The sequence below is a fragment of the Euprymna scolopes genome, chromosome 16 (assembly GCF_053919585.1).
Source record: "Euprymna scolopes isolate OS-2025 chromosome 16, ASM5391958v1, whole genome shotgun sequence".
Classification (NCBI taxonomy): Eukaryota; Metazoa; Mollusca; class Cephalopoda; order Sepiida; family Sepiolidae; genus Euprymna; species Euprymna scolopes.
The window spans coordinates 82115616-82139343 of NC_136497.1; positions in this window are offsets into that span (position 1 = coordinate 82115616).

Sequence of the window (23728 nt, forward strand, 5' to 3'; positions counted from 1 at the left end):
TAATTTTAGTCATTTCAGTATCTAGTCGACAGAGATAACAAATAACCAAGGCCCTATGTACCAACGTATAAATTAACGTCAACGTAGTGGTTTTAGGAGTAAAAGAACACCATTTAGTATATAGAGGGATAAATGTAGGTTTTCTATATATTTAGAAGTAAGAAAACCTCGTCTGCACCTTTCAATCAACACGTCGAGAAACGAAAGAGAGAGAGAGAGAGAGAGAGAGAGAGAGAGAGAGTTGTCCTTTTCTATCTCCATAGTAAAAGATAAAACGTGATGTCAGGCGTTGAGACGTTAGAAGAAATCTACAGCTAGCTCATGAGAAGGAAAAGCCGCAAACGTATCATCCACATAACGAAAATATAAAGCAGGGTGTTATGTGGTGATTTGAAAAGTTTTAACTCGTAAAACCCAACGAAAATATCGGCAAATATAAGACCTAGGGGGCTGCCGATGGAAACCCCATCAACTTGTTGGTACATCAGGTTATCGAAACTAAACTCGACGGATTTAGTGCAGAGAGAACAGAGTTCAATAAAATATTTTTTCCGGTAAAGAAGAACAAGTTCACTACGATAGAGCGCATCGCAGCAAATAGTAATAGTCTCATCGATAGGCACGTTAATAAATAAATCACCACATAACATTTTTGAAGTTCTTGCAGAAGGTGTTAACTTCCTCCTATATACAGCGCCTGGTATTCCTATATTGTCACTCATCCGGTACTGAGTAGGCTCAACATTGTTTAAATTACATTAAAAAACATTTGTAAAAATAATGGTAGAGTAGAGAGAGATGAGCAACATCTCTTTTATGAGAAAGGTGTTTTTACAAGACAAGAGATAATCTACTGGATTTCGAAGTTGATTTTGTAGACTGTCAAGATCGTAAAGCATGCTCTGAATGGTACCTCCCCAGATGTGGCCGCAGTTTTTTCCATCTGATGACAGTAACAGATTACATCGGTTGGGGTGAGCTGATTGAGAACGCAATGCCAATGCATGAATGCATGCTGTAGCATTCAGCCTAGGCAGATTGAACCGGCTTGCTCTGAAGGAGGAAGGTTCGTGGGAATATCAAATTCAAAAGTGGTCACCAGTCGCTTGTATATCCCAGTCAAAGGAGATGACAATGTTAGATTTTTGCAGTTCTTGCAGAGATGTGTCAATCACCTCCTACATAATCCGCCCGGTATTCCCAAATGGTCAGTCATCTGATACTGACCAGGCGTAACATTGCTTAACTTCAGCGAGATAATGAGAACCAGTATTTCAACGTGATTACGCTGTACAATGCATGAGATAAAGCATTCATTCCCAGGAGGTTGCAAAACCAATGCTGATGAAAGCGGTTCAGCACTTTTATTCGTCTCTGACAGATAACACAAGGTTCACATGCACCATACGTGTTGATCTTTATTCCTTTATTACAAACTATCAGTTGCACACAGTCTTTTAGTGCAGTAGGGTCATTTGTAGCTTGGTTTTTCTTTTTATTATAATAATACAAAAAAAAATAACCTATCATCAATAGGGCAGTAAATGTTTGATTGTACTACGAAGATAAAAGACATTTTCGAGCGATTTTTAAGTTTGAGACGCGAAGGGAAAATGGGTGAGAGAAGAAAAGGAGACAAAATAAAAATGGAAGGTTTCTATACAAAGAAAGTGAGAGATTGTGCCATTCAAAGAGAGACTACAAATAAACAGAGTTAGAAATCCAGTAGAGAATGTCCTCTTTTATCCCCTACAACCTCTTTCTCACAGAAGCGATGTTGCTAGTCTTTTTCTACTCCAGCTTTATATTCATTGTGGGTTCTCTAATCTCTGAGCTCCAATCCCCTCCCTGTAAAAGATGCATAACAAAACTCATTTAGCTATAACAAATGTAATTAATTTTTCAGTGCCCCTCTCTCTCTCTTTCTCTCTCTCTCTCTCTCTCTCTCTCTCTGCGTACCTAAAACTAAATGAAATTTCCACGGGTGAAGTTTCTTTCCATGAACTACACGTCTATCGAACACAACATTATGGGGCCGCTCTCCAGACGACTATTACATAACCGTTTTCAAGTCCAATGTCAACAAATTCTTGTTCTCTTAATAATCTAATTCTGCTCAATCTCAACCATCATCACAGTGTTGTCTCACCTAACAAACTTGCTAACCTTTATCGTCGGGTGGTGTTTAGGCCTCGATCTTATCTATATTTAAAATTATGCACAAAACGTTCGCAATGTAGTAAATCCTCTTTATAAAATAGGATGTGACACAAGGGAAAAATTAAGTGGAGTGAGATCGGAGTCGAGTGTTGTCTTTTTAGTCTATTCTCTAGTTTAAGTCAACAAAATACTAAATTCAATTCATAGGTAAAACCTACTTAACCTTATTCTCAATGGTTTGACGTTTTTTTTTTAATTTTTACATAAAAAAAGAATATGTACCAATTCATCAGTTGCAGATAGTGTGCTAAAAACAATAGAAATAAATAGTACTTTCCTTGTCCCTGAATCAAATCCAGTTTTTTATGCCACATTACCCCCTCTTTTTTTCCTCCCCAATTAGAATCTGTCTTGTTTTAGACTTCTGAAACCAATGAACACTCATGTCTAGATACTGGTGCTTAGTAAGACCCTTCTCCCAAATCTATATAGGTATTAACTGCTCACTGACTTCAAAAGTAAAAAACAGAACCATTTTTACTTGGGGGGAAAAAAGAGTAAGGAAGGGCTTTAAGGGCATAGATGCCCTCCTAGGTACTATTTTCAGGGGCAGGGGAGGAACAAAAGAAAACTGTGGCGTGAACACATCGGAGTATCTCTAATACTAAAGAAAAAGAAAGGCGATGGCAAAACATATTTGTTCCGCTAGTTAAGAAACTTTGCTTACCGGTATTGAACCTATTGGTAATCAGAAATTAGGATGAGAAGTGAGGGGAAATTTAGTATCTATCTGCCTGATAGTCAGAGAGTTAGGGTGAGGGTTAGGGTTAGGGTTAGGGTTAGGGTTAATTAACCCCCAAGTTAGCTGTACTATCAGCTGTTACAAAGTACGCGGGCTGCTGTATTACCATTTGGTGAATGCATTCTGAACCATGCAGTAGCTTCTGGTGGGATATCTTGATGCCATATTAGTGAGTAATTGTTGCAGCTTTATCTCATTGTTGCACAAATCATTCTTCATTCCTTTTTTTTGTTGTTGTTTCTGCTCTGCTCAAGAAACTGCCGGCCTTCTCCGCATCTCTCCATCCTAAAAAAAAAACAACAAAAAACAAGAAGCAAAACAAAATTAAACAACTATATATGATTTTCTTCACTCTCTATCTGTACCTAAATGTAAACGCAGATTCTATGATCAAAGCTTCTTTCCTGCCTTCAGAACACTCTTATGCTGGCATGCTTCCCAGCTAAATAGAACATAGTAGCCTTCAAATCTAATGTAAGCAAGTTTCTGTGAAGTTGTCTCCACCCGATTTACATCATTAACAATTACTTCACTACCACCTTACATTCCTTGACCCTTACCCTTGCATGGCTTTCGGGCCTTAATAAGTGGTGACCCCCAAGTAAAAAAGAAAATTCCAAATCACATTATCACTCTCCGCTATACTACCCCTTTTGGATCATATTTGTTCCATTTTCACTGCATTCCAACCCTCTTTTCTTGCGTATACCACAATGAATCTTTCTTGCAATATTTTCATGTAATTTTTTTTAACTAACTTTTTTTTGTAGATTATTACTAGCCTGGGTGCTCGGCGTTGCCCGGCTGTTTGGAGGTGTGTGTTGAGCAAAAAAAAAGTGATAATAGGCAGGCAGGCAGGCAGACTCGCAAAGGCGGAAAAGAAAGTGAAAGAAAACCTGGCATCTTATCCGTACTTCATGACACAATAGGAAGTTCGGAACGTTGATATTAGTAAAGTAATTCCAACCGATACAATAACTTTCAAAAATGGCGACGCAAAATAACCGACCCTCCTTGTAGAAAACTACGCAGCTAAGGGTGAAGCAATTAATGTTCTTAGTCAATGTTCCGATATTTGTCATCCGAAGGGGCAGGCTTCAAAACAATACCAATCTCGTGAAAATTCCTCGCCTCTATCAAAACTGTTAGGCAAACATACAAACATACATCCATACATACATATATAAATACATTAAAATAGACAGGTGAGATTTATATTATAAACTAGCTTGGGTGTCCGGCGTTTCCCGGGTCTTTAGAAGGGTGAGTTGAGCAAAAAAAAAAAAAAAAATGAAAATAGCTGTAGTAGGCAGGCAGACTAGAACCCGTCAAGTGAAGGCAGAAAAGAAAGTGGAGGTGTGTGTGAGGGTGTTGATTGAGCAAAAAAAAAAGAAAAAGAAAAGAAAGGAAAATTGCGAGCGCAAAAAAAGGGAATAGTAAGCAGGCTCGAACCCGTAATGCTCCACAGGAAAAAGAGGTGAAAAAAAAAAAACGAATGTCTTACCGATGTGAATACCGTGGTTGTGACGTTACAGGCGATTGAAATAACGCCTTTTAAGCGACGTTGTGAACGCGATGGTTGAATGACTTGTAAAAAAATGTTAGCGAAACAATGTGCCCTCCCTGTACAAAAGTGCCCAGTTGAGGGCGACGGAATTAATGTTTTTGACTAATTTTTCGGTATTTGTCGTCCGAAGGGTCCCGCTTCAAAATAATACCAGTCCCGTGAAAATCTGTTGCCTCTGTCGAACGTTTTAGGCAAACATACATAATACATGCATACATACATACATTACGTCTTATGTTACTCAACCAAGGCTTGGGAGTGTAGTTTACCTGTCTATTTCATAAAGACGTCAAGGAGGTGAAGAGATAGTGTTAAAGAATTTCCGTCTTTCAATTTTCCAGTGTAGTTACATGATTAAATGTTTGTTTAAAAAATTGATGAAAACTATTCGCATTACTTAGATACTGCAGACTATTGTTCTAATTTAGAATGCTATTCACTCAACGTTTCAGCCGATGTAATCTCCGACCTTCTTCAAGTGTATCCCGTCGAATTCGGGAATCTTTCTGTTGTACTTGTGAATCAGCACTGAATTTCTAACGGAACCCTTTATTTAAGCCGCAGATGTAACATACTTCAATTCCGTCAGCAATAACTAGGTAGAAGTCCTAAGTAATTCGCAGTTTTATATTTTAGTGTTGCCAGCACTGAGGATTGACCCTTCAACCCCTAGAAGATTATTTATGCAAACAGCTCGAAGAGCAAGTGCTGATAGACGATTGTTTTGCATACTGGACACCAGTAGATTGTTGGAATCATCAGGAGAAAATGTCCACAGTTTCGGGGCCTTAATCTTGACAGCTGGTTTGCACACTGGCCCACCTCACTGAAAATGAGACTCCACCTATGGATCAACTCTCTGATATAGCCTTGATCAGGTAAACTACCAAAATCACGTTTCGTTTTTTATATCAAAAACGCGTTAATGGCACTCACATGAATTTTATGTAGTCTTAGCATATATGTTTTAACCATCTATCATCGTTCCTCCTGTTTAACTTTACAACTGAATTTTACTAAGCACTTTATCCACTACGCCATGGGTTCTTGCAGAAAACTATTTCATTAATTTGTTTCAAACGGCACCCTTGATTTAATCTACATAGGTACTATGCTCGCTTCCCGTCAGTCATGAGTAATTCGCAATTGTATTTTTGAATGTCGTTCGCACTGAGCATTTAATCTTCAACCTTCAAAGGTGTAACTTTACGATTGAATTTCATCAAACACTTTATCCACTACGCCACGGGTCCTCGTGGAGAAGTATTTTCCTTAATTTGTTATTGTTATGATGAATTGAATTGACACTATCTCAACTCAAATGTCAGATTACTATTCCCCCCCCTCTTAATCCCGCCATGAACACCCCTTGTCTTTTGTCTTGCTAAAATAGGAAAAGCTAGAAGAAGGATTACGGGGCATTTTAGTAAGAAGATTGCTCGTTCTGGATCCGTTGATTCAGAGTGGATCGACCGGTGGGGATGGAAGAGTATCTGTGGCAAAAATCCGTGGAGATGTGATGTAGATGTAAGAAAGTTAAGAAAGAAGATAAATCCATTATAACTTTGGAGTTTGTGAATGACGAAGAAGGAAGAGGCGATACTGTCGTCGATGCTATTCGTGGAGAGCAAAAAGCTCTTTTCAATTGCTGCAGTTAATAATCGTATAAATAAATAGAAACATATATATGTATATATATATATATATATATATATATATATATATATCAGAAAATATATTTTGCTATACTGTATTCTTTGTCTTGCATGCAATAAAATTTCTATATTCGAAATTGAGCTTTTTCAAATCACAAATTTTAAATTTCTAAATTATGATATCTATCGATCTATCTATCTATCTATATATATATATATATATATATATATATATATATATATATATATATGTATATATATGTGTGTGTGTGTGTGTGTGTGCGTGCGTGGATATATTTTGCTATACTGTATTCTTTGTCTTGCATGCAATAAAATTTCTATATTTGAAATTTAACTTTTACAAATCACAAATTTTAAATTCCTAAATTATGATATCTACCTATCTATCTATCTATATATATATATATATATATATATATATATATATATTTATATATATATATATATATGTATATATATATATATATATATATATATATATATATATATATATATATAAATACGCCTCAAGTGCAAAGTCAAATCCCTTCAAATCCCTACGCAATATTAGGAAAATAAACAAATATTTTACTGACTTGAAAATTATAATTTTAATATATTTCGGAGTCAAACTCCATCCTCAATATGTTGTCTTTTTTATTTTTTATTCTTCTTTCTTGCCATGTTGTAAAGTTGGAGAAAGAAAAGTCAGTAGTAAAGATCCGCGCGTTGTATTTTTAAATGTTGGAACGTGGTGTTGGCTACGCGAGATTAACGTCAAGGTTGTGACTTCCGTTATAGAAGCGTCGATTTAATTTGAATAAAATAAAATACATATCAAGTGCGCTTGAAAGCCAAATTACAAGGCACTTTTACGAAAATAAGCAAATATTTTACTTGTTTAAAATTTATAATTTAAATATATTTCCGAGTCAAACTCCATCCTCAGTATGTTGTTTTCTTTCTTTTTCCTCTTCCTCTTTCTTGCCATGTTAAGAAGAAAAGAACCTAATACCACAAACAATTGCATTTGAGAAGTTTTATCACCTCACAAGCAGAAAGGACCAGCCTATAAAATAAACTATGGATACTTGTATAAGATAGGGGCACGTTCAAAATGAATATTTCTTTTCAGAGCACAATTGAACCATGGTACGTTTTTATAAGCTTACCATTAATTTAAGTGGTTATGTGAAAATAATTTCAGACAATCGTAAGATGGTTCTCTAATAAGACAGAATCGCGTTCGAAATGGATGTATCTGCTTAGAGCACAGCTGAAGCATGATGCTCGACTTTTGTCTTTTAAAGTTCAAGTCAAGCCATTATTTACAAATAATTTTATAAATTCAACAGTTGATTCTTTACAGTACAATCTGGGCTACAATATATTAATGTCTATGTCACTTCTAGGAGGCATGTGAAGCTTCCTCCCACTACACCACTGTGGGTCCTGACTAGAGCAGGAATCAGTCGATTTGAATAAAAATGGGTTATTTCACCAATTTCAATGACACTAAAAGTATGGAAGGCTGAATCATTTGTTGATCCTCATTCAATCGGGTCTCTCTGCTACTGTATATATATATATATATATATATATATATATATATATATATATTTATATATATATATTAGTGGCATGGCAAGGAGACAACCCCTATCCTTGAGTGGTATCCAAACCTTGATAAGTGGTGACTCTTTTGTAATATATATATATATATATATATATATATATATATATATATATATATATATATATATATAGAGAGAGAGAGAGAGAGAGAGAGAGAATAAACAACAAAAATTTATATTGCAAAATTCATGACGTTGACCATCTTCTAATTTATTCCTTTAATTCAGTTTACTGAATTAAAGGAATACATTAGAAGATAGTCAACATCATGAATTTTGGAATATAACATTTTGTTGTTTATTCTCTATATTGCTCTGTAATTACATTGCGCTTCTTAAATAAGGATTGGTATATATTATAAGAAAATATATTTCTACAGAAATAAATCTAAAATATAAAAGGCTATATGTTTGTCTGTCTGTCTATCTGTCTGTCTGCCTGTTTGTCTCCATATTTTCAAAGTCCATTTCCTCGGAAACTAAAAGTCACAGAGCAGCGCTAGGGGCCTCAAATGATTCCATTTTTACCGACCTTTTTTATGGGTCTTTAGCTTGTCAAAATAGTTTTTAAGGTGAGAAAAATGGGTCAAAATTGAAAAATTTGTTATACATTTTGTACATTCATCTTAATTTATTTAAAATTTAAAATTTTTAATCAGTTCATATGCGTGTAACGTTGGTACAGTGGTAACGCCACCAGCTTTGACTGCTACAGTTTCGGTATCGGTTCTAGCGGATGGGACCTAAATACTTTTTTTTTCTTTTGAAATCACGACTATCTAAAAATATATACGAAATCTGGACAAATTATAATATCATATTCAAGTATATTTTACAACCGTGCAAAGCGGTGGCCCCATCACCCCGCTAGTATATATATATATATATATATATATATATATATATATATATATATATATATATATATATATATATATGTATATGTATATATATATATATATATATATATATATAAGAATAATTAGTTAATAAAACATGTTAAAAAACAGTTTGAAAAAGAGTTAAAAACATATTTAATTTTAAAAAGGAAGCACAAAATAAGTGGATAGTCCTTAGTCCACGGGAGAAGAAGGGATGATAGGTATATATATATATATATATATATATATATATATATATATATATATATATAATCTCAAAAAAGCTCAATATTTAAGAATAGAGCAATATATAAGTTGAAACTTATATATATATATACGTTGAAATATATATATATATATATATATATATAACTTATATATATATATAAGTTTCAACTTATATATTGCTCTATTCTTAAATATTGAGCTTTTCTTTTTTGGCTAGGATCTCCTTGAAAGTATTACTTCAAGTAATATTTATCAGGATTCTTATCTGAATTCTATCAGTATCTTATCTCGCTTATATATATATATATATATATATATATATATATATATATATATATATATTATAAAAAGAAAAATGGATTATATAAATATATTATATAAATAAATACTGCAGATACAGTTAACATCAATTGTGGACTCTTATAAATAAAAGCAGCTACAGTATTATCACTAAGTAGAATGTATATTTATTACATCTCCATTATTTTGCAATGATCATGTTTCAAAAAATGCACTATCAGCAATGTTTGTCCTTGTGTGCATATGTTTCCCGAACGTTGCATGTTGTCATCATTATTATCAGGGTAGAAGATTGGCCATTATATTAATGCAATATCTAATTCAAATAGAAATTTTGATAAATGAAAAAAGGAAGCTTTTATTTGAACAAATGTCACCATTTTTTTTGTTTTGTTTTATTCACTCCCAAACAAGGCATATTGTTAGTGGTCTGTGGTATAGACTATATTTATGAGGTGGAGGCTAACTGGATGAAGAGTTGAGCAGAATTATGTTTGTTCATGTTATATTTAGGTTTCTGCAGTTTCATACTGTTGGGAAAACTTGACACAAAAGAGGGGGGGTCTAAAGATACACAGTCAAGAAAAGGAGCTATTAGGGAAGAATGATTAAAGAAATTGAAATGCAAACACTTATTAAAAGATCGACTTAAAAGTAGAATTAAATAATGCGGAATTCAAGAATCAAAATAATAAATGTGTTAATGAAAGAAAAGTTTTTTTGTTTGCTTTTGGTTTTTGATTGTTTTGTTTTATGGCATATCAACCCCTTTTGAGTTATTTAATGTCAAACCCGGTAATTTTAGAAAACATTTTTTATATATCAAGTTCCTTACATCTTCATGCATTTATTCATAAAGTTTAGTTGTTTTAATAGCAATACCACCCCTTTTTAGGTCATATAATGCAAAATGCAATCATTTTTTTATAAAAGATTTTATGCTTACCGTTCTTCATATCCACAAATATTTTTGTTTGGTTATTCTATAGAGAAAAATTGTTTTTGCTTTTAGCTTTGCGGAACATGGTTGAGTTTTGCAAACAAAAAAAAGCAATAAAAAGCGATAATATCAATGTTTGGTGCATTTTAGGTCAGGAAACCAATATCTTCCGATAGCCTGATCTGATTGCACCGAAAGAAAATTCTGAAATAAAGTAAGAAAAACCAAGCAAAGCAATCAAAACGAAAACATTTCTTTTCTTGTTTTATGACGTTTAGAAACTGAAGACAAAACCGGAATTTGCAAAAGTACAGAGTTTTTATTTACCATCTTTCTTTTTTTTTTTTAGAAAACATAATTTAATTTTCAGCAACTGATTTTTGGATCCGATGTTCGAAAACCATAAAGTGCGAAACCGGTGTCTTTTATTGCCACCATTAATGTTTAAAAAAAAAAAAAAAAAAGCTTCCAAAGGATAATCTGTGATTCTGTCAGTTAGGTTTCTTTTATTCAGGCGTTGGCGCTTATCTAACACAAAGAGTTGTTTCACATAGACAGATTAAGAAGTTAATATATATTTTGCAATGTTTAGTGTTGTTGGAGTTACTTTTTTCCTAATGTGTGAAGTCCAAAGTCACAGTAGGGCGAGTATTTAACAGTAACGGATTAATGCCGTATTCCGGGGTTCTCCTGTACCTCTATTTTGCATTTTTGAAAAATGTTTTTCATTTTATTTTTATTTTTTTTCTCTTTCAGTCTTTCAATTGTACATGTGTTATTAATTAGTTCTTTCCTTTATTTTATATACAGTAGAACCACGGGATACAAAGTTTTCAGGTTACGATTTTTTTTAGTTCAGGTGACAATATTTGCCCCGCCCTACGGTGTTATTCATAATGTTTCTTACTTATATACATGTCTATTATATACTGTAATGTTTACTAATTTTTATTGCTACTAATTTTAATTGCCATATCCGGGGTTCTACTAATATATACATATTCCTCCTTAAAAAGTAACAAGGAGTTACAGAATTGCATATTAAAACTCTGCGTTATTTACAGCGATCTCTGAAAAAGATTGTCGAAAAAAATAAATAAATGATTTTATTTAACAAAAATGACACTTTATTTGAATTTATTCCCCCCTTCTTCCTCCTTATTGTTTAGTCATTACCTTGTCCTTTAGACTGGCATGATTTCCGGTCCCTGCTGCTTTAAGGGTCACATAAAATAGCTTATAAAAAAAAACATCGCATGAGTGTACCCTGCCTCTTCTTCTCCCATTTTTCGATATAGCAGCAGAACGCAGTCGAAGCTCGGTGACACATGCGTAGGACGGCAGTCACAGAAACCCAGTCCCCTTCTTACAGTAGGACAGGTTGATTTGCAACTTTTTACAGAAAATCAACATGGCACTGGTGATGATAGTTGGGATTTGATGTGATAAACACAGATACCAAAAAAAAAAAAAATAGATTGTTATCTTTAACAGAAAATTGAGCATTTAATTTTAAAAATCGTGTAGAAAAATGCTGAGAAATCTTTCATTTTCATAGCAACACTGACTTTGAAATTTCACTATTTTTATAAAAAACTCAATTAACATTTCTATATTTACATGAAATACATTGAAAGAAAAATAAATACATGAATTTTAATTTTCATTATGAATCACAACTAGCAAAACATCTCAACTTTTATTGCATTGATTAAACAAAAATTGTAATAAAAAGCTAATTTCTATAATTCAAAAAGATATGTGGAGATGTATAACAGAATATAACAAATTGATACAAGCGACAGAACCATACATTTAATTTTTTTTTATCAAACGCAATAATATAAACTGTTATAATAGAACTAAATTGTTCTGTATAATTTCCTTTCGAGGAAAATGAAGGTCTAATTAGTTGGCACAATGATTTTGGAATAATGTGTCCTTTTCTTCCTTCCTGCCCATATAAACTTTTTGAGAAAAATTAATCAAATTTTCCCAGTTTGTGGCTGCAAAATTGATAGCAGTAATTTTTTTTAGTCTTTTTATTTTTTTAGTTGTTGGCTATTTCTTGAAAAAACAACAACACAAAAACAATTATTTGAAAACACTTGTTTATATTTTTTTATGTAATATGAATAAAACTGACTATTGTTTGGGTAAATTGAGAAAACTAATAAAATTTAATGGATAAATATTTATTTACCTGATGGACAATTAATCTGAGTTTATCATCAATATTATGATGTTTTCCGGAAGTAGTGCAAAAGCACTATATTTTGAACTGTCTAAAACAGTAATTTGGAGTTAAAAATCTTTGCAGAGTTGAATCAGATGTACTGAAGAGAGAGGACCTAACCAGATTAGAGGTATAGAAGTGTTTAGTTTAGACATTTTTAGCAGACTTTAGCTTCTCCTTCGATAACATGAATTTATCTATAAAGAGATTCATTCTTGCTGTAGCTGTGCCATTTTAAACAAGTGTTTAGTGTTTAGAATTTGAAAAACCAGTGCTTGTGCATCTATGTTACCATGCTATTCTTAAAGTATTTTCAAGTTAAATTTAATTTTTATGATATTTTTGTTTATTAAATTATTAGGTGAAAGTACAGAATAGTTACAAAAAAACCTCCTATCCTCCCCATGTTAAGAATGTCTTTCTAAATAATACATTATTTGAGCACAATAACATAGATGGAAAAGTACCGAAAAATTTTCAAAGCAGTTTCCTTATTTACTCGTATAAACCTTTGTTGGTTATCTGATTTAAAACTATAATTTTAGAAGAAAAATACTGCCTAAAAACAATTACTCCCTAAAAATAAAAGAAATAAAAATTTGACACTAATTTTCTGCAAAGTATTTTTTTATTAAGTAGAAAAACTTGAAAATTTACGTGGTTATGTTTCGTAAAGAATGTGTAGTATAAAATTGTATGGGACATATTTCTTAAAATATAAAACGGTGTATTACCATATTTTAATAAAAAATTCGCATAGAATTTTATGTGAAATATAAGGTTGGTGCAAAAATAATGTTTTTGACGTTCAATTGGACGGCAAAAAATGACATTATTTTCGCACGAACTTAATAGAAAAACAAATAAAAAAGATAAAACAAATATATTTAATTCACTGAAAACACTTGAAATATAATATTATATATTTAAAACAAGTATTTTTCGTTTTTGCTTTCGAAATAATAAAGCGTCACTCGTAATGTTTTCAAATTAAATAATAAACAAACGTTAATTTTCAATATCAATAACGAGCGTGTATTTACAACGGTGAAATGTAAAATGTTCCCACCCCAAAATGTTCCTGAAATGAAAAGGCGGACTTTGGTCGCTATTATTACAAAAAAAAAATGCCTTTGCACTTAATATTCATTTTATTAATTCATTATCCTTACGCATTTTATTTAAAAATGTAGTTCAAAACATATTCTAAATAATGATTCCATTTTCTTAACAGTACAGATTATTATGATGACGGGACGCTTTTGACAATTCACCGAAAAACTTGTAATCGTTTCAATTTTTCAACTTTTAAAGTCATTTTCTCAAGCAAAGATAACGATTAAAAAAATATTTCGTGTAGATCTTTTCCATGTCAAAGCCCAACTATCATCAACATTACATCACTGAGGTTCCAAAAATCGACCTACCCTATTTCTACAGTCAACGACATAAACTGAATACTATTTTGTGACAAATCCAAGACGGCAGTTACAAGTTAGTCATCATTTATCAGCAAATCCCTGCTTGGATTGCAACCAAGTCTGATACGAAAAAGAGTCAGAATTAAAGAATGCACTAGTTCAAGCTGTTACTCAAATTGTCTATTCCCAGATAAATTCCTTTTCTTCTATAGAATTAAACATTTTTTGTATCATGCATTTGTTCACCCAAAAAAAATTGCTTTAAATATTATACGCACTTGCTGTTTTCCTTCTCGCAAACAAACCAGCGCCATATTTCTGTTTCAGAGCTTATCCTCGATTTATTACCGCATTCTCACGTGTGAGAATTGACCTTTTTTTCTGGGGTAAAATTAATATGTGACTTAAGCAGTGATTTCTCTGGGGTAAAATTAATCCGAATGATTTACGCAGAACATGAATAATACTCAAATAATGTTTCTAATTAGAAACTCATTTCTAAAATGAAGAGGGCAAGGAGTTTTGTAACCTACAAGTTATTTTTTTTTATTCACATAAATTACAGCTGTTATATTCTGTAGAATACGATCTCCCTGCTATACGTTTATTTTCAGGTTTTCCCGACACCTGGTTACGGTATTTGTTATAATGCTATTTGATTATATATGTATTATATACTGTACTGTATAAAAATTTGCTTAGGCCCTGCCATACGGCGATATCACTTTACGATCTCAACCCCCAAACGGATTAATGCCGTATTCCGTTCTACTGTACCTCTATCTTTAATTTTAAAAACATAATTTTCATTTTTTCTTTTTTTCTCACTTTCAGTATTTTAATTGTACATTTTTTTGATTGGGTTTTTTTCTTTATTTTATATTTCTGTTATTCTTTCAATTTTTTCAGTTTCCCTCAAAGACTTCAGTCAATTTGCTTCCATATGTCCTGTTGTTTGTGGCTCCATTTGTCCACCTCCGTTCTTCGTGCTGCAAGTGTCAACACCAATTTTAGACAGTGTCAAACTAATGTCCACTGTTATTGGTCATCTCCTGTTGCACAAAGAAAATAAATAAATAAAGAAAGAAAAACCCATTTCTCAAACTAACAAGCAATTATTTACCTGCAACTCTAAAGGGAAACAATATTTAAGGAACAAATAAACATGTTTCTTAAGAAATGTCAATGATGCAATTGAATAAAAAAAATAGTGCACTTTATTAGAGTGTGTCTTCCAAAAAATACATTCCTAATGGCTTTTTAGAAAGAATTCTAACTAGAAAAATAACAGAAAAACGAATGCCAACCATAATCATCTGGCGTTTCTGAATTTTTGAGATGAGGATTGGTTATTCGTATTATTTGGATTCTTCGGACTACTGTTCTCATTTTGGCTGCGATTTTCACGTTTCCGAACCCCAATTTTTAGTTCAACTTTAGTATAGAATTAAATACGATATTGGAACGAGTAATTATAAGCAATATATAATTTATACAAGTAAAAACATTAATATATATATATATATATATATGTATATATATATATATATATATATATATATAGACTTATATGTAATATACTGAGTTCGTGTAATTCGGCAAATTTTCATATACCAATAGATTTTAAGCCAAAAAAGGTCGACTTAAGGATTAAGCTACAGAATTATCACATTTCATAATTGAGCATTAATATACTGTGTGTGCAAAATCAAGACTTCAAGACAAGGTGTTGATGGCAACGAAAAGTGTATTTCATTTTATGTTACAATTGTTTCAATGTCCAGTTCGACAGTTTCAAGCATTATCTCGTCTGAAAATTTAAAAAAACCCAGCATTTCTTCTGACTTTATGAATAAACACACTTTTGGCAATGTAGCATTTTTTGAATAGAAAGAAAAAAGAGGGGGGTAGATCCCTAACGGGAAAAACATGCGAGAAACTTTTACCTTGGTTGTGGTTATGGAAAGGCCCATTTAAATATATATATATATATATATATATATATATATATATATATATATATATATATATATATATAGAGAGAGAGAGAGAGAGAGAGAGAGAGTGATATTTGCAATTAGAAATAAAACTAGGTTTATGGCTCCTAAAATTCACAAGGACCCGTGGTTAGAGTACTTGGAAATTATAAAAAGTGATATTCTTTTGAAGGTTCAATCCTCAGTGGGGGGGGGGCAAGAAATACAATCGCGAATTACTTAGGACCTCTACCCCCGTGAAGTCAATAAAGTTTGACAGAAACGTTCCCGAGTTCGACAAGATACACTTGAAGAAGGTCGAAGGTTACATCGACCGAAACGTTGTGAAAATCACACTCGAGATGAGAACAGTAATCCGATAATTCCAAATAATGCGAATAATCATCTGATTCACACGAAAAGAAATGAATGATCTCTATCCGTTCCCTTTTCATTTGTTCGTACTTTTTTGTTTCTTTCAACTATATATTTTTTTCGGATCAACTTGGCTATAGTGTGTCGTTCGACCCAATTATTTATTTTCAAACAAAAGAATTTCATGCAAAAAAAATGATCACATACTTACGTGTCATGATGAAATTAGTATCAGTCGCAATAATTACGAAAAATGTCTGTCTTCAGTCGGTTTGAAAAGGAAATTAATCTGGTTAGGAAGGTTGTTACTATGGCAACAATTTTAAATAATGAGTCAAATACTGCAAGGGAGATAAATCTTTGCAGCTTAAAATATAACTTATCCTTCGTGCATTGTCTGAGCTATTATTGAATATTTCCTGTGTCCTTCTTCGCCTTTATTTTCTCCGATATTTACGTGGTTTCTGTGTATATATGTGTCTCTCGTTCCTATGTGACTTACAAGTTATTCTTTTATGTTTTGCTTTACTTCTCACCTAGTTTGTAGATTTTGTTTTCAATCTAAATGTTATTCGCATAATCACTGACATAATCTATATATCTATAAAACTGAGAATGTGCGAGTGTGTGAGGGCAACTCTCAACCTATATACTCAACGAATTCTTAATTTACGTACTTGAAATTTGGTATATAAGGTATTCAAACACGTGGAAAAGTTTTTCATCGGGTTTTTTTAATCCGGAAACAAGGGCTGTTAAGAAATACAAATTTTAAAATTGGTACGTGAGGGGAGGCATTGTATTGTTATCAGTTTGTCAACTGTTTCACGAATGCGCATGCGTGAATCGTTCACATGGCAGATTATTCATGTTAAGAATAAGTAGGTTTGACAACATTTTTCATAGAACTTTCAAGCTGGCCTAATGGTTATCGTACTTGACTCACTGTCTTTAGGTTTTAGTTTGAACTAAACTAATGAACTTCAAACGGCACTGGGTAAGTACGACTAGGAGGAAATATAAAAAAACACAAAAAAGAGGACAAAAATATGGTGAAATGTAGTATGGTTGCTTATTTAGAATTGTACTAATCAAAAAAGAAATGTCAATACTTTATGATGTACATACTCAGCACGGAACGAACGTGTTATATTCCAAAAATCACATACTTAATCAAGTAGCTATTTTTTAACAAAGAAAATGACAATTTATGCGATTGTCCTACTAAATTGAACCCATGAGAAGACCAATTTTGATCTTGATAGTTTGAGTTTGAATTGGCTCCCTTAAACCCCTACGTCTTGCTTCATCATAAAATTTGATTCTCTTAGTTAAAAAAAAAAAACTACTTGATCAATTTACGTGATTTTTATTTTTTAATTTTTTTTTTTTTATTTTTTGAATATGACATCTTCGTACGAGTACTACATCATAAGGATTTTTCTGAGTTTTTTTTTTTTAATCTTCCGAATTCGAATCTGGTAGCCGGGAAACACATCAAAACTGTATTAATCAATTTCATCGAATAATGCCATCGATGGATCTGTAGTAACTGAGCGTGGACGTGCGTATGCAAATGCACACAAAATGCGAAACGACGTCATTGTCAGGAAAAAGACTGTAAAAAGGAGAGAGAGAAGGGTTAGAAGTACGATTACGTTAGAGACGTGAGTGACGTTACGGCGGTAACGAAGTCACACATGGCAAGAGAATGATAAAATAAATGTCGTTGTTACAAAAAAGAGTCGAGTTATTACTTGTCTCCTATGTGCCTTACGATGTTGGATGTGTAAACGTGTATCGTTGCATTGTTAATAATAAACCGTTTTCTGACATTTGTATTTCTCCGTCTAAAGCTATCCTGAATAATAGTTTTCAAATATTTCGTTTCAACGGCATTGAGCTTTCTTTCATGCTTCATCAGTTTGTTCCACGTTTCACTTGCCTATATACAGCAAGAAGAACTATCAATGTATTGTAAATTCTTAACTTCAGAGACGTTGACGTGTCCTTCCTGCTCCGTTTTTGGTAGATGTTCAATGCTGAGGTCGCTATTCCTATTATCCTGCTAATGTCAGATTTGGATCCTGGAACAAGTGAGCCAAAAATACAAACCCTTCAATTTTTATTCAACCGTTTTGTTGTCTGTTGAGATATTATCACCAAAAGAGGAAAACATTTTTTATCTAGTTTTCAGTTTTATCTGTCATTTCTCACATGAAGTTTCAAGCTCATATCTAGAGAGGTCCAAGTAATTGAAAACATCACCAATGAGTAGTATGTTGTCTATAAAATAGAAAACGCTATTAAATTTATATACAGTGTAACCCGGATATAAGAGACTTTTGATCCGGTTCTTACAGCTCTCTTATATCCGAGGTACACTTATATTTTTTTTACATAGGTATTACCACTTATCAAGGCCTAGAGGATAAGCGAAGAGTGTACAGTAGTCACTTGGACAGTACAGTAATCGTTAGTAATGGAAATTCAGTAAATTTGTTAACATAAGTGGAATGGCTCATCCAGAACTTGTTTACATTAGCCTTGAATATAACCATATTGTAGTCAGCTGGAAAGTAGACAAGCGGAAGACAGTTTCACATGCGTGTAGTTCTAAGAAAGAAACTTTGTTCATGGAATCTATGTTTAGGTTTAGGCACAAATAAAGAGTGGGGAAAATTATTGATAGCGTTTTCAGCTAGACGAATGTTTCTCGTGAACGTTTAGCGAGGGGGACCATAGATTGAAGCTCGGGCGAGCACTTGTCATGAAAATAATGATAAAGCAGAGACAGAGTCGCAACATCTCTTCGTGAGAAAGAAGTTGCAGGGAAGACAAAAGGGCATCCTCTACTAGGCTACGAAGTCTATTTTGGACTCGGTCAAGGCATGATAAGACCTTTCTAGCAGCTCCTGCCCAGATGTGGCAACAGTACTCCATCCTTGGACGTATCTGGCTCTTATATCGGTAGAGAATTGCAACAGCAGTGAGATATCTGTTGGATCGATAGAAGGATCCCACCATTTTTTCAACGACCTTGGAAACGGATTTGATATATCGGTTTTTATCTGAGTTACACTGTACATTAACACAGGTTCTAATTTGGATCCAGAAAAAAATCTCATATCCGTTGTTCTTGTATTCGAGTTTCTGATATACGGATTTTCTGTAATTATAAAACTCTGTGGTTGTCCGGCCATCCTTCCTTGCTTGAATTTTGTCTTCGCCAATTGGGCGATTCCATCTTTTAAAGAAGGGATGATAGGTATATATATATAAATATATATATATATATATATATATATATATATATATATATATATATATAAATATATATATATATATATACAAATATATACAAATATAGTCAAATATATATATATATATATATTTGTATATATATAAATATATATATATATATAAATATATGTATATATATATATATATATATATATATGGAAGTGTGAGGGTGGAGAATTGTACATTTTGGTTTCGAATCTAGTTGATGGCAACCAACTCATATACATTCTTTTTAGTTTTTATCTCATAACTATATCTTAGGTTCAATATTCAATATAATAATCGATGGAGAATTGTCTCTATAATAATAAATACATACTATAAATTAAAATATATTTAAGCATATCTTACAACCGGGAAACGCCGGGCGGCCTGCTAGTCAAAAAATAAAAGTATAGATGAATAAAAATGAAAACACAAACGTAGCTCTGCAAAACATAAAGCTAAAATGGTCGACAGTTCATTCGCAGCATCTTTTTCATCTATCGGTTTTTGCCTAATCAAATTTCAAAGACCATTTACAATCATTTAAATTGCAGCAATCACCTTTCACGGAAAATCATCCGCATTAAGTCATACACACTTCTTCTTAAACTCCTTTTTTCAAGTTGCTAGAAGATTAAAAAAATGGCGCTCAAAAGAAAACAAAATATCTCTACTGAACATTCAACCTCCAGAAGTGTAGCAAGTAGAATTGAATTTTACCTAGTATCCTGATGAGATGGAAACAGTAACACGAATAATCCAAATTATACAAATTATCATCTAAAAAATTCTGTATTTTTTTCAGTTTGTTTTAAAATGAAATAATTCTGATTAGGAAGGTTATTACGATGGTGACAATTTTAAATAATGCTTCAAATACTGCAAGGGACATATACCTTTGCATCTTAAAATATAACTTTGCCTCTGTACATTATCTAAGTAATTATTGGGCATTTTCTATCCCTTTTTCGCTTCTCTGTATTAATATAAAATAATATATAAAAAGAACGTTAGAAAATTAAATCAGAGATAAGAGCAAAAGCAATAAAAAAACTAATAAATTTTATATTATAAACATTATTTTAAATTTATAAATGACCACTAAGTCTATCCGTAAACCAGAAATGCTCTGATCTCATGATCCTATTTTTTTTAAAAATGTACTAAACATCATATCATAGATATCAAGGGCAAAGCTAAGCCAGGATTATGGTTAATTAGATGAATAGATTGCCAAGTAAATAGTGAGTTGGTTCTTTTGCTTTACGGCATATCAACTCTTTTCATATTATTTAATGTTGAAGCATAAAAAAGGTTTTTATGCTTCAAGTTATTTATATCTTCAAATATTTATTCATGGTATTCGGTCTGGTTATTTTTTTTTGGGGGGGGAGGGGGTAGCTTTGCAGAACATGATTAAGTTTGTAAAGGGAAAGGAAAAAATAACGTCAATATTTAATCTATATAAGTCAAGATGCCAATGTCTTCCAATAGCTTCATCTGATAGCACCAGTAATTGAATGATTAAGAATATTATGAGAGGATTTAAAATGATGGATTGAATGAACAAAGTTTGGCTTATTCATGAGAAGGTTTATAACACGTATCGAAAGAGGATTTGAAATTCCTCAAATTGCATTAATGGCATTTCAAGGAAGAGAAGCTTCAATAAGTTAAAAATGTTCCTTCATAAAGGCTTTTCCCAATTTTTTTTAAACAAAGGAAAATGGCGCACACAAAAATAAAGCTTAAAACTCCTATGCACAAAAAAGAACAGAACATGAGAAAATCAAAAGTAGGAAAATAGCACTGAAAAGGCCCTTAAAAAAATAATGAGTTTGAATATATTTTTACCATATATTAAAGTTTTAATTCACTTCAAAATGTTTCCTTAAACCAGAGATAATACCCATCAATCAACAGCTCGACACCCCCCCCATCAATCGAAGAGGTCAGCAAAGCCATTCAGCAGTCAACCAGTGGAAAAGCACTTGATCACCTGGAACAGGGACTCCTGCCAGAGAATCAATGTGGTTTCCGCACCGGTCGGGGTAAAACTAACATGATCTTTGCCGCTCGTCAGCTTCAAGAGAAATGCATCAAACAGCACCGAGACCTTTACACAACCTTTATCGACTTGACCAAGGCATTTGACACAGTCAGTCGGGATGGTCTGTGGAAAATAATGAAGAAATTCGGTTGTCCAAGTACTTTCATCATAGTAGTTCGTCAATTCCATGAAAGTATGATGGGGCGCGTCCTTGATGGTGAACACTCAGAGGCTTTTCCGGTAACAAATGGAATTAAACACGGCTGTGCCCTTGCCCCTACACTGTTCAGCTTGATGTTTTCTGCAATGCTATTTGAAGCTTTCAGCGACCAATCACCAGGCATCATCATTAAATTCAGAACAGATGGAAAGCTGTTTAACCCAAGGAGACTTTAGACTTTGACAAAGGTGAAAGAAGCAGTGCTGGGAATTTCTTTTTGCTAATGACTGTGCCCTCAATGCCAGCAACGTGCGAGAAATGCAAGACCAGATGAACGAATTCTCCACAGCCTGTGACAACTTTGGCCTCACAATTAGCACCAAGAAGACCGAAGTTATGTTCCAATCAGCTCCCAGAAATCTGTATCATGAGCGAAGTATCTAAGTCAAGGTTGAGGCCTTCACCTATCTGGGCAGTACTCTATCTCGGACAGCCACGATCAATCTCGAAATCAACAAAAGAATCGCCAAGGCAAGCAGCGCATTCAGAAGACTCAGAAGCAAAGTTTGGGAAAGGAGAGGAATCAGCATTGACACCAAGCTGAAGGTTTACAGAGCAGTTGTCCTCACCACATTGCTCTATGGTTCAGAAACCTGAACTACATACATAAGGCACGAAAAAAAGTTGAACCACTTCCACTTAAGATGTCTCCGAAATCTCTTCCATATCAGATTGAAAGACAAAGTTCCTGATACAAAGGTTCTGAAAAGTGCTAATCTTCCCAGTGTAACTACTACCATTCGAAAGACCCAACTAAGATGGGCAGGTCACGTCTCCCACATGCCAGATGAAAGAATCCCAAAACAACTCCTGTATGGCGAGCTGTGCCAAGGCAAGCGTTCAGTCGGAGCACCAAGAAAACGCTTTAAGGACAACCTCAAAGTCTCCCTCAAAAACTTCAACATCAGTACCGAGTCCTGGGAATCGCTTGCATCAGACAGAGCTCACTGGCGTCACCTCATCAACAAAGGAGCTGAAACAATTGAAGAGAGAAGAACCCTCAAAGCAGAACAGAAGCGTGCAACCCGCAAAGCCAGAGCAACAAGCTCTGTCCCCACAACGCCTGCTCACCACTGTCCAACTTGTGGGGAGAGCCTTCCATGCCCGGATCGGCCTTACAAGTCATCTCCGGAAGCACAAAAACAACACTTTTACTCCATGATATTATGGTCATCTTCGACTTCGAAGGACTAACAGGATATCTATAATATAAAGCTGAATGTCTGTGTGTGTGTGTGTGTGTGTGTGTGTGTGTGTGTGTGTGTGTGTGGTCACGAATAGGCTCCTATATGGTTGACTATTTAAAAAAAAACTGATTACATATAATGATAGAAGATGTATCGAGACACAGAAATGGGTATGTTTGATCTGGCAGAACAGTGGTTCATTAAAATTGTGGGGTCTGCGTTTGTGCCTGGTCCACAAAGTATTGAAATAAAAAAATTAAAAATTAAAAAAAAAACGTTTACAAGTGTTTTTGATATAATGATATAATAAAATTATGGGGTGTTTTTAATATAGATCCACAGAATATTGTGATAAGTGTTTCAGTGTGAACAGATATGGTATAATAATTATGGGGTTTATCTATTTTATTTTTACTTTCATCATATTTTGCCTTGGTTTTGATACCCCCAAATTGGAAGCTATCTCTTTACAACCCTTACTTTTCATAACCTATCATACTTTCATAAATCAGAGACCATTTTCTGTAGGTTGTTTTTGGACCCAGTCAAGGACGGGTACTTTTGCTAGTATATATATATATATATATATATTTGAAAAGTGTGTATTAAAAAAGGAAACCTAAAAATGTGATTGAAAATTCCTTCTTTTTACACACATTATACCAATACATTAATATTTGTTGACCAATAAGAATAAAGACAAATTCCAAAAATAAATAAAACCAAAGAAGAAACAAAAAGAAAAAGAAGTATTTATTTTATTTTATACTATCAAACGAAATTGAGTCCGAAAGGAATTTTTCATTAT